Consider the following 13017-nt stretch of genomic DNA (forward strand, 5'->3'; position numbering starts at 1 on the left):
CTATGTCACTGGTCTCCAAAGAAGGGCTTACCCCACGATAGTTTATACAAACAGGTGCATTGGTATATGGGGAAAAACATGAGAACTTCCATTTATTTTTTTATCTTTTAAAATTTAAAATTTTTGAATCTACTGAAATTATAGTATATCCGTACATGTTTCATTTATAAATAAATAAATATACACACATCGTGGGTGTATGTATAAACTTTTTTGAAGACTCATGAACAAAATGTTTGAGCCAATAGGTATACTCAGTGAGCATTCATAAAGTAGATGTCACAGTGTTTTTATTGGGTGTCTGCTACATGAACAGGACTAGGTATTAAATCTTTAAAGGCAAATCAGATATGGATATGGATTTTTACTTTAAAAAGCTTAAAGTCTAAAAGCGATATCAGCACATACTAATAAAAAACTATATTACTAGGCGAAAGCCATTCTATTAAGAACACACAATTAAACAAAATCATTTTTAGCTTGTGGGAGATAATATTTGAACTAAGACTAAACGTGGAAACACTGCAAACAGAAGCATGGCAATGAGAAAAATATTTTTGTCCAGAGGAAAGTGTCTTGAATGTTTGACTGAGAAGTCCAAACTTCATTCTATACCAAGAGATTTTATTTTTTTTCGAGACAGGGTCTTGTTCTGTCACCCAGGCTGGAGTGCAGTGGCGTGATCATGGCTCACTGCAGCCCCGACCTCTTGGGCCCAAGCAATCCTCCCATCTTAGCTTTCTGTATGTCACCATATCCATCTTATTTCTTTAATTTATTTTTCGAAGAGATGGAATCTCACTATGTTGCTTAGGCTACCAATAGATTTTTAAAAGAATTTTAAGCGGAAAATTTGAGTTATGTTTGAATACCATTAATTTATTATTTTGTCCATTCATTTATGAAACTCTTATTTGTCAAGTACTATGGTCATGCCCAATGCTAAGCATGCAAAATACAAACATAAATTACATGCTGTTCATTTTCTCAAAAGACTCATAATCTAGTGCAATAGTCATGTAAACATACTCACTTCATTTTATGAATGTACCACAGAGTTATTTATTAAAAAAAAAAAAAAGGTGATGGTGACAATGCAGGGAATGCTTATTCTGCCCAGATGTGTTTTAAAGGCTTCACTGAATCAAGAGAGAAGTCAGAAAACATAACAGTCCAAGATAGAAATTGAGTTACGCTGCAGCCTTTTTTTGTGTGGCTGGAGGCTGAGGAACAGTGATGGAGAAAAGGCTAGACAGTTCAGTTGAGCCCAGGTCCATGGGACCATGTATCCCCAAAAAAGGCATTTGCCCTGTGTCTTATAGTTCATGCAGATTAGAGGTTTTTAAGAGGGATGTGATGCAATCACTTTTGTTATGTAGAAAGATGATTTAGGTAGTAGGTTGAGGAAAGGAAAAAGGGGACAAAGATGGGAGGCAAAAGAGAACAGACACAACACAACTATAGTTCAGGAAGACGAAGAAATTGGGACCTAAGTAACTACAGTGAAGATAAAGACAAAAATATAATATTAAATCATATTTGGGAGGAGGAGTCTTAGCTAAATCTGATACAGGTGTTTAGGGAGAAGGACATGTTCAGAATGATGGAGATGTTCGGTGACATGGAGGGTGATGGTATCAGTCAGCTAGGGGTGTCTTAACAGGATACCAGAGTCAGAGTTGCTTAAAAAACAGAAATTTATTTCCTTCCAGTCTGGAGGCTGAATGTCCAAGATTAAGGTGCTGGTAGGGTTGGTTTCTTCTGAGCCTCTCCCTGGCTTGCAGATGGCTGCCCTCACACTGTGTCCTCACATGGCCACTCCCCTGTGTGCACACAGCTCTGGTATCTCTTCCTCTTCTTATAAGGACACCCATTGTATTGGATTAGAGCTCCACCTTTATGACCTCATTTAATCTTAATTATCTCTTTAAAAGTAATTGAAGGGCTTTTAAGAGCCCTGTCTTCAAATACAGTCATACTGAGTATAAGGGCTTCAACATGCAAATTCTGGGGGAATATAGTTCCAAACAGTGATGCAGTATCTTAAAGATGAGGGAAAGTTTAGTGGTGTGGTAGAGTTAATTAATTATGTGTTTGACAGAGTAACCAATATTTCTGTGAAATAACTGAAATTAAGAGGAAAGAAAGATACTTAAACATTTCATAATTAGAATGGGAAGTTATATCATTATCCATGTTTTCAGGCATTGAGACCCACAGAATTGAAGATAACAGAGAGAAACTTAGAAATAAGGAAAATAATATTATAATGTGGGCATTGTGTTATAAACACAGATTTGTAATATAACAAACATAACATAAATTCATAATTCTGCTACAAATATATAACTACAGCATGCTGCCCACAGTGTAACTCATTATCTTCCATATTTTAAGTGCTTACCTGTTATATTCAAGCCTATGAATCTCAATGCATAATATGTAGCTATAACATTAATTAGAAGGTGTGCATGTGTGTGTTTGTATATACATATATACACACAAGCACATATATATATGTGTGTTTCTATTTGTACTTATTTGTATATTTGGAGGTACATTAGTAAATGTATAGATGGTTATTGAATAAGATTGTCCAGACATATGTGTTTTGTAAAAGAGAGGAGGAACAACAGTATATAAAAGCCAAGTAGACTATATTGATATGAAAACAGTGTGTAGGTTGAAATGTGAGAGAGGAAAAGATATGGACATGTGTCTGGAGGCTATTGCAGAAATTCTGTAATGAAAGCTGAATATAGGCACTACCATGGTTGATGGAAAAAGGGGAGAATAGGACAGACTTATTCACTTAATAAGTATTTACTGAGTGCCTAGTGGAGTCTAGGCTATGTGCTAGACCCTGGAGACTCAACCAAAAACAAGATGTCCCTACCCTCATAAAGCTGATATCCTAGTGAGAAATAATATAATTAAACCAACAATTAATGGTAAAAATAACTTCTACAACCATGTGGTTGACAGCAAAAAGAACAGAAGCTCTTAAACTACTGTTGGGAGTGTAGGAAAGGTTTTTTTTTTTTCCCCCAGAGGAAAGGGCATTTAATCTGAGATTCAAAATAAATATAACTTACCTTGACAAAGTAATTTACAAGATAGGAGGAGTGGATGGTTTAGTAAGGAAGATACTATACAAAGGACCAAAAGATTGCAAAGACTGTGAGGCATTGAAGAAATAAAAGGCTCGTGAATATGGCCAAAGTGGCTGCAAGGGGAAGATGAGTCTGAAAAGTTGAGACAGAAGGAATATACATAGAGAAATAAAAACTAAGAGAATATGCCATTGAAGAATCCAACATAAAATGTCATTGACTATGGGCAATCCTTTTGAGCAAACAACAAAATAACATTGCTGCATAAAAAAAAAGTAGCAAAGATGCTGTTGTTCTTAATGAGGACAGTTCCAGAAGTTAGGGATAGAAGCTACTCTGTAGTGGACTGATAAATAAGTGGATATTGAGGCAGTAGAGGCATTGAATAGAGACCTATTATAGAAGCCTAATTAATCCATTTATTGTTGACTTACTGAAAATATTATAGATAGATTTCAGAGTTCAAGATACCTAGAAATTTGAGCACTTGTGATGCTATAGTACAAACAATGGAAACCAAAAAATAGTGTAATTATCTCTTCGAGATGTTGAGATGCAATTATAAACAGCCTGGAATTCTATTCCAGGGAAATAGTATCTTTCAGGGATGAAGGTGACATGAATTTATTTTCAATCAAAGAAAAACTGAAAGCCTTCATCATCAGCAGATTTATACTGCAGGAAATACCAAAGATTCATGCTACAAGAAATACCAAAGATTCATGCTACAAGAAATACCAAAAGAAATTATTGCAGATGAAAAATTTTAAAGTTATGTGAAGCATAGGATGAGACTATATTTTTTCAGAGAGGACTTACCTTTGCTTCTGTCAGGCAGCCAGAGAAACTTGCAATCTGGGATCACCTTAACCCAAGCTCAAGGATCAAGATGATTCAAAGTTGGGCATCAGTCCCTGAGAGAGCAAGCTACTTGTAATTCACCCTGACTCCTATCAAAAGAGCTGCTCATCTCCTTAGACTTTCAGCCAAATTTTCAGGAACCGCAGATGTCCCTAAGGAAAAAGTAGGCTCAATTGCCAAGCTTACTTGTCTAGGTTTCAGCTTCTCCCAGATCTTGGCCTTCAGAGCTCTCCAAAGCATTCAAGTATTTGAATATTTATCCAGTTTTTTTAGTGTCTTTAGCAGGAGTGTTAGTAGGAATTATTTAATCTACCATTACCAGAAATAGAAGTCTGAAGTTTGTGCTATGTAAATAACCAAGTAACCAAACTTCAAAATGTAAATTGCTTTAACACAGTCACATAAAACAAGTAGGACCATTACACTGACGTTGTCCTTGGATATGTGCTTTTGCCAGAAGTACACCAATATATAGTCTGAATGGGGAGCCATTTGTTTCAAGAGTGAAGCAAAATCCTGCCTTGCCTAATGGTCAGAATTTCCTTCTATTGGATTCTCAACTTCTATGTAAGGTATTGTCTTGTAAAGACAACAGAAAAAGAACACATACTGAAGAGAGTCCACATGCATACATTGTAACATCAACATTTTTATCAGTTCCATATGGTAAGCTGCCACCAAGAAGAGAAACATTTGTATTGATTTTTTTTCTGATTAAAAAAGTAAATATTTAGACAATAGAGAAAAATATAAAGAGTAAAAATATTCCCTATGATCTTACCACTTGTATATAATTACTATGAACATTTTGTTACATATTGTTCCATTCCTGAATTATATGTTACATCTATACTATACATTATATTTAGTAAACATGTTTAAAGTTTTCAAATAAAAATGTAACCATGCTGCAGATACTCTTTCCTACCTGTTCTTTTTTTTCCTTAATACATTGATGATTTTTCTATCTTAGTTAATTTGTATTAATTCATTTCTTTTAATAATTGTTTAATATTCTATATTTTAAAAATTATTTATTGATGGTATTCAAGTAGTTTCTATGTCCTTTGATTTTTCTCTCAACATGTATTCCTTAACATATTCTCTTCTCCAATTCCTGCTGGTGGAACTTGGGGATGTCAAAACAGTGCAAAGGTGCAGTCTCCAGTAGGAATGGACAAAAGAGGGAAATTGTGACAATTCACGTGTGAGAGAAAGTCACAGTTCTACCTAGGCTTTATTTATTTTTTCTTTCCTTTTGGATTTATTGAAGTGGTCTAAAGTTAGCTGGGGTATTGTAAATCCCACATTCCCTCTTTACTCACCCAGCTTCTCTTATTGAAGAACACCAAGGTAAAATACAAGCTTCATACAAACTGTGCATCAGATGAAGTAAAAATAAACAATGGGCCACCCATCTGGGAGACAGCCTCCTCTAGGAACTGTCTTTGCTTTATGTCCTACTGTGTAGACCTTGGGGATTTTCTGAGTTCTGTTGGGGAAACCTAACTACTCAGTTTGTAAGTTCTTCTCCTTTGTTAATGTTGAATAACAGGCCAGTCAACAACAATCAGTTTTTCTTTTAATCTAAGTCATTCTCCTTCACAACTTCCAGAAAAGAAAAATTAATGTTTCTTGACCATTGACAGCTTCTGTATTTTAGCAATACCAAGTATTTTTTAAAAGTTGTTTTTGTATTTTTTCATTTTTAAATTTGCTTTTTAATTTTTTCATCATGTCAGTGATATTTTACAGGGAATGTGTAGACTCAATCATTATTGAAATGGAATGTTGACCCTTTAAGGTTTAATGGGGAGAAAGAAGATGAAAATATTTAATATCCTTGTTAAACATGGGCTGGCATCATGGGATGTTGCTGATGGAGGTGTTTCACATTTTAATCATGCCAAAGAACCACCAAACTCCTGGGTTGGTGTAAGGACTGAAACACTAGACAGAGATGTAAATGTGTATAAAGAAAAGGTAATAATATTTTGGGAACATGCTCTCTTGACTTCGCTTGGTGTAGAACAGACTCAGTAATTGAATTACCCTGTGGATAGAATTGTGATGTTGTAATAAGGTCCTTTGCTCTTTTAGATACTAACGATTTATTGATGTTTTCAAAAGAACCTTTTTTTAACTGTCTTCTTGGATGAAACAAATATTATAATCAATTTTTTTAAGAGCTTGACTTTCTGATTTTGTTACCTTAAAAGTTCTTTCTCTGTGTTTGGATAGAATTTCAGTTGCTGCTGGCTGGCAGCCATTCTTGAAGGAGAGAAGAGAGTTGTGCTGGCAGGCGAATGAATTTGTCCTACATGTCCTCTCCAGCAGAATGTCATGTGGGGTCAACTTCTAGTCCCAAGTTTGATATCATCTGATGAATTCCTCTGTACAGATATTCTGATTCTTCCATGTTATTGTATGGAGCTGCTTCATAGATCTTCGGTTATGTGGACATTTGTATATCTACCATTTTTCCATGCCCAAACAGATTCTGGATGAATCTGTTTTTAAAAAACTATCTGGGATCACCAATTAAATGATTTTCCTGATGCTAGGGTCAGTGATTGTTTGAGCTCAGTAGAAGCTGTGTTGCCTTGCCTAGGTCCCCCTTCCTGGGTTGTTGCACTTATTCCTCAGCTGCTGGCAATGCTGTTTGCAAATGTATCAGAGCTCCCATCCACCCACCTCCTAACTCCTTATCTCTCCACCCACTGCGCCCTAAAAATTGCCCTTAGCTATTAGGAGCAAACTAGCCAAGGAGGCTGTGACACTTCTTTCCTCCTTCAGGAATGGTATGTAAACAATGCCTGGAATATACAGGGCTATAGAAGTCTAGCTTTCTTGCCTCAAAAGGGAACAACACTCCAGTGGGATTTATATTTCAGACTCCCTACAATACAAATGGATCAGCCCAAGACTACACTTTACCCGAGACCACATTCTTGATCACATCTTTCTTCTTCCCTATCCTGCTTTATGCTCACTCTTAGAGGCACTCCTGAAAACATCTTCCTCAATAAAGCTCTAAAAACCCTGGATCAGGCTTTGTTTCTAGGGAAACTGGCTTAAAATTCTACCAAAAGTGGTCTTAGAAAGCAGACCTCAAGAATGGCATCCTGAAGTTAGAAACTTGAGAGCTGGCTTATACCAATGACTTATCACTGGTGGTAGCTTCTGACATGCAGCCACAGTGCAATTGCTAAGGTTATCACTGAGGTCAACTTGGATGGGATATGGGCAGAAGAAGATGCACTGGTTTGTGCAAAATCTCTGGTGTTGGAGAGGTACAAGAGAAATATAAATTTGAAGGTCTGTGAAATTCAGAGGCTATTTCTGAATGCCATTGATGTTTCAAAGAGATGAAATAACAGGCTCAGGGCAATCAATCACCAATTTAAAGCCAAGTATGAAAGTCAGAGGGCCTCTTTGGCAGCTTGTAAACAGACCTTCAGTTCCTACAGCTGGAGGGCAGATGAACTAAAGAACAGGCATAGGACTTAATTATAAAAGTCACAGAACTAAAGAGAAAGCATAATTCCCAGCCATGGAAAGTCTTATATGCCAAACTCAGAGTCCTGAAAAGTAAAGAAAAGGGCACTGAAACTTGGGATAGGGTTATCTGGGTATATATAGAGTAAATCTTCACTTAATGTTATTGATTTTTTTTGGAAATGGTGATTTTGAATAAAATGACACATAATGAAACAAATTTTACCATAGACTAATTTATATAAACAAGAGTTAAGTTCCTATGGAATATTTCTGGTCAAAAAAAATCACCAAACTTCTAAATAAAGACCCCAAACACTCCTAATATTAAACACTGACTTAAGTGTGAGCAGTACACACACTTAAGAAAGATTAATAAAAACACATAAGATAATTCTTTACCCATTTTTTTTTTTGTGTGAATCAGTGAGTGATGGTGATCATGGTGCAGGTGGGTTAAATGAAGGAATAAATGTTTGCAAAGCAAAAATTGTAAGAGCACCTCTTGCCAGCACACAGTTCAAATGCAAATAAATATTGTGGGCTCAATGGGCACTTTCTCCCTGCATCATTTACTGTTGTGCATTTGTGTGATTACCATAGACTTGAAGAATTTTTATTTGATAGTAATTTGTGTTCCATTCATTCATTTATTTTCCAACCCACTTGTTCCAGTTCAGGGTCAAGGGTGTTAGGAGCCTATGATGGCAGTTGAGGGCAGAAGTAAGAACCAGCCCTGGACAGGGCTCCATCCCATCATTGCAGGGCATACTCACACATACACCCATGCAAACTCAGACTGGGACAATGTGGACATTCCACTTCACCTCATGTGTACATCTTTGGGTTGTTGGAGGAAATTGGAGTATCTAGAGGAAATCCATGCAGACATGGAGACAGTGTACAAACTACACAAACAGTGGCTCTGGCCAGAATGCCAGAATGGATTGCTTTTCTTATCAATGTTACAATACAATAACATCGAATGAAACAATGTTATTTGAGGATCTGCTGTACATGTAATCCTTGGACTCCCAGATTCCCCTGGAACTTTTGGGTTTGTACAGTGGTCCCCCTTGTTGAAAGATAATGCCTCTGCCACCTCTTGGTTGAAGACTGTGAGAAAACTCACATGAGGCAGGCAGATGCTTTACAGGATGTTACTAAGTACTTCTGGATCTGCCTCCTTCTCCCTTCTTAGTCACATAAACAGCAACTAGGATCACTATCTTAGCCTAATACAGTTGACAAAATGTGGAGCTTCCTAAAGGAGGGGATGGATTATACGCTCAGAGTTGCAAGAATAGCTAACAAGTACAGCAGTAACTAAGAAAGCATTCTTCAGAGTGGATTCTAAAGGTGTTGGATAAGGATTGTGGGGTAGAATATAAAGTTAAATAAGGGAGAGTATGCTAATATGGGGGGACCCTCCTGTGATACAAAATTTAACAACCAACAGTAGTTCTAAGACACTCCTTGGGAGTGTCTTGGAAGCTTGAAAAGCAATGGCTTACATTTAATATAGTAGAGATGCTAGATTACTGTGACAGACTGGTGGAAATGACCAAAGGCTCAGCAAAGTGGGCATTCTAGAAAGGATTTATTGTATAAATCTTGAAGACCTCTTGCTGATTACCTTTCTTAGAAGAATCTAGTGTATAATACATTTATGAAGGAGACATCATCATTATTTAGAAGCTCATATTGGCTATACTTTGTAGGCTGGAACTAGATAGAAGAAAACACTATACAGAATTGGATACCATTGTAAGGTACTCTCCAGCTCTCATATATTTCAGGGATTGCCTCGGCTACAGAGAGCTGCCTGTCTCATGGTCACTCCCTTTACGGATCGATGCAAGTACAAATGCCTGGTTACTTTGGTCGAATGCAAGATAATTCTGCAGGGCCTTTTTAGCTATCTACGGAGACATTTATCTGGAAATCCCCATGGAATTGGTCAAGACTGAATTAGAGCTTGAATTATTCTCCCCAGTCCTTCTTCCTTCTTCTCCCTTCTACAAGTGTTGCTCTCAAGAGGACTCCTTAATAAACACTCTGTGTTCTAAATTCCATAACTGAGCCAACTCTTATGGGAACCTAACCTGTGACAGGCCTCAAGGAGATTTCCTGTGATCAGGTGACAGAGGGGGATAAAACTTGAGCTTGGTTCACAGATAAAGTGGCTTGCTACCACGGTGTGATCCTAAGATAAATAGCTGATGCATTACACTTCCATTCAGGTGTAGCTTTGAAACAAAATGATGAAGGAAGGAAACTAACCAATAGGAAGAGCTTTAAATTATTAACTTGCGTAAAAAAAGAAATGGTTTGAGATAACAACATTTATGGATTTATCGATAGTAACAAATAATCTAGCCTTTAGTCAAGGGATCTGGAAGGAGCAATATTGTGAGATCAGGGTCCAAGAGGTTTAAGAGGAGACATATAGGTGGATCTATGGATGTGGAAAGGAAGCATGAAGCTCTTCTCATTGCATGCTAGAGCAGATTCATTGTAGGAGAGGTGCTAAATAACCAAATAGACAGGATGACTTGGCTGATTGTTTTTAGCTCCTGCCCTTGACTATGACAATAATGGCACCATGGGTGTATGAATGGAGAAGCCATGGGACAGATATGGACTGTATGTATATGCCTAAGAATATGGGCTCCATCTTACCAAGGCCTATGTAGCCAGTCACTACTGCTGAATGCCCAACTTGTCAGCAATAGAAACTAATGCTAAGTGTCCTGCATGTGAGTATTCCCCAAAGAGCTCAATCTGCCACTTGGTGCAAGTTTGATTTTGTAGGACCCTTTCCATTTTGAAAAGGGCAGAATTTATCCTAACCAGGATTGACACATATGGGTTCACTTTTCTTTCCTATAGGACTTTGACAAATATAATTTTTCATGGATTGTGGAGTGTTTGATTTGCTGATATGATATTCTGCATAATAACATCTCAGACCAGAACAATCTTTTCTTGGCAAAGGAGATAGAGAAGTGGGCACATGACTATGGGGACTGCCTTAGTCCATTTTGTGTTGCTATAACATAATACCTAAGGCTGGATAGTTTATAAAGAAAAGAGGTTTATTTGGCTCACGGTCCTATAGGCTGTACACAAAACATGGCTTTTGTGCTGCATCAAAACATGTTGCAGAAGGTCAAAGAAGAATATGCACATGTGAAGAAGGACCAAACATTGATAAATGTTACTACCTCAAACCATTTTCCTCTTTACGCAAGTTAATAACTAGGAGATCTTCTCAAAGCTCTGCCTATTGATTGATATCCTTCCTTCACTGTTGTTCTTAAGGCCACACCTGAGTGGAAGTGTAATGCATCAGCTATTCATCTTGGAGTTGCACCACCACGCCAAGCTTTATAATTATCTTTATAATAGCCCACTCTGATGGGAACTAATCCAGTCCCATGAGAACTAATTCCATCTTGCTAGAATGTGAACTTGCTCACTACCATGAGAACAACACCAGCCCTTTCATGAGGTACATACCTTCATGACTCAAACACCCCCAGCTAGTCCCAACCCCAGCACATTGGGGATGCAATTTTAACATGAGTTTTGATGGGGACAAGCAAACTGCATGCAAACCATAGCAGGGCCTACTGGTCTCATCAACTACGGCATCCAGTGCTATCCTTGCAGAATGCTTGAGTGACCTTTAAAAGATGCAGATTAAGCACCAGTTTGCATGTGACACTTTGAAAAGATATGGGGCATTATTCTTTAGAATGTAGTTTACTTCTTACACCATATCAATTGCATGGTGCTATGTTAGCAAAAGGTATAATCTATAGTGTTATGGACTTAATTGTGTGTTCCCCCCCTTTTATATCTTGAAGCCCTAACCCCTAATGTGACTATATTTTGATATATGGCTTTTACTTAGGTAAGTAGGGTTACACAAAGCTATAATCCAATATGAATAGTGTCATTATAAGGAAAGGAAGGGATATCAAGGATGCATATACTCAAAGGAGAGGCCATGTGAGTATATGGAGAGAAAACGGCCATCTGCAAATCAAAGAAAGAGATGTCAGGAGAAACCAATCCTGCAAGCATCTTGATCTTGGACTTTTCTTCTTCAGAACTGTGAGAAAATAAATAAATTTCTGTTAGTTAAGCCAGCTAGTCTGTGGTATTTTGTTATGGCAGCCCCAGCAAACTAATAATATATGCGGTTTGGGAACGAAGTGTGAAAGTGGGAGTGGCTCCATTCACCATCACTTTCCAGTAATCACTTGGAGAATTTGTGCTTCCTGATCCTGAAACCTTAAGCCCTGTGAGTCTAGACATCTGTGTTTTTAGAGTGGGTTATTTCCAGCTGTGGAAAGCTGTACACTAAAATTCCTACTACTGTACTTATAAAGGTACACATGCCACTTGGTAGCTTTAGGCAGTGTGTGCCGGTAGACCATCAAACACAATTTAGGAATAATCGACCCTTTCCTTTTTGGGAGTTAGGAAAGCTAGGGAGGAGGGAAGAACTTGTTTGACGCTCAGCTGATCCATTGGGCAGGGTAGGGAACCGTCTCTGGATCTTCCTATGCTCATTTGTACCTGTGAATGGTACAGCAACAATGACCTTCCTAGTAAGGGCATCAGAATAGGAGCTCAATCCTCAGGAATAAGTCTATGTGTTACACCATGAGGTAAGCTACCTCAGCTAGTGGACTTGCTAGAGAGAGAGAGAGAGGAACATATGTTCGATGATGGAAGGAGATGATGGGTATCAGTTTTTTCCACAGAACCGATGCAGAAACTAGTAAGTTTCCTCAAGAATTGTAACTACAGTAGCCTGGAGAATCTGTGCTTGGATAGAGTAAAGTTGATGTAAGAAACAAGTGCATTTGAGTGGATGCTATAGGTGTTCTGCCCAGATCCCCTTTACTAGGCCCCTTTTATTGTCCCCTAGCTGCGGGGAGTGGGGCTACCCGCAGCTCACTGCTGTCTCCTTCTCTGGAGATTTGCCCTCAGCTGAGGGAGTTGCCTCCCCTAGGAGGTTATACAGCTCTCACCATCCAGGGGTGGCCATTGTTAAGACTGAATAATAAGGGGTACAATTGGCTGGCCCTCCAGCCTCAAGGAGAGGCATTTGTGTGGCACAGTTTATGCTTCAGACACCCGCTTCCATCCACGTTGAGGAGAACGCCAATGCTAGATTTGGCCTGAGGTCACATCTTTGCTCAGTTGTTCCTACCCTGTTTTTCTCCCTCCTTCAGAAGCTTTGCTTGAAGATCACGTTCTCACTACATCATGTGCATTTAATCTATTTTCTCAGGCCCTGCTCCTAGGGAACTGGACCTAAGACAATTAGTCGTAAGATAAAGTCAACAGGACATATCAATAAGCTCAACTTGATAGAACCGCTTCTCTGAGCCCAGCACTCTGCCATCAGTGTGTGGGTGTGCAATGACATGAGGAGCAGCCTCTGCTCCCATCAAGCTTACCATGTAGCTCGGAAGTGAAAACATAAGAGTGTGTACAATGTAACTTGCATCATAGTGCTAGCTCT

The 13017-nt window shown here is 38.3% G+C and overlaps 1 long non-coding RNA gene across 2 annotated transcripts in view; it reads left to right on the forward strand.

The window, feature by feature from the left end:
- Positions 1-6531, forward strand: part of LOC100609100 (uncharacterized) — a 325990-nt gene extending 319459 nt beyond the window's left edge. For both annotated transcript variants that reach the window (XR_010158113.1, XR_010158114.1), the window contains one exon: positions 6216-6531. This is a non-coding gene — a long non-coding RNA (uncharacterized LOC100609100). The remainder of the gene's footprint in view (positions 1-6215) is intronic.
- The last annotated feature ends 6486 nt before the right edge of the window (positions 6532-13017 follow it).

This window comes from Pan troglodytes, chromosome 5 (genome assembly GCF_028858775.2).
Source record: "Pan troglodytes isolate AG18354 chromosome 5, NHGRI_mPanTro3-v2.0_pri, whole genome shotgun sequence".
NCBI lineage: Eukaryota > Metazoa > Chordata > Mammalia > Primates > Hominidae > Pan > Pan troglodytes.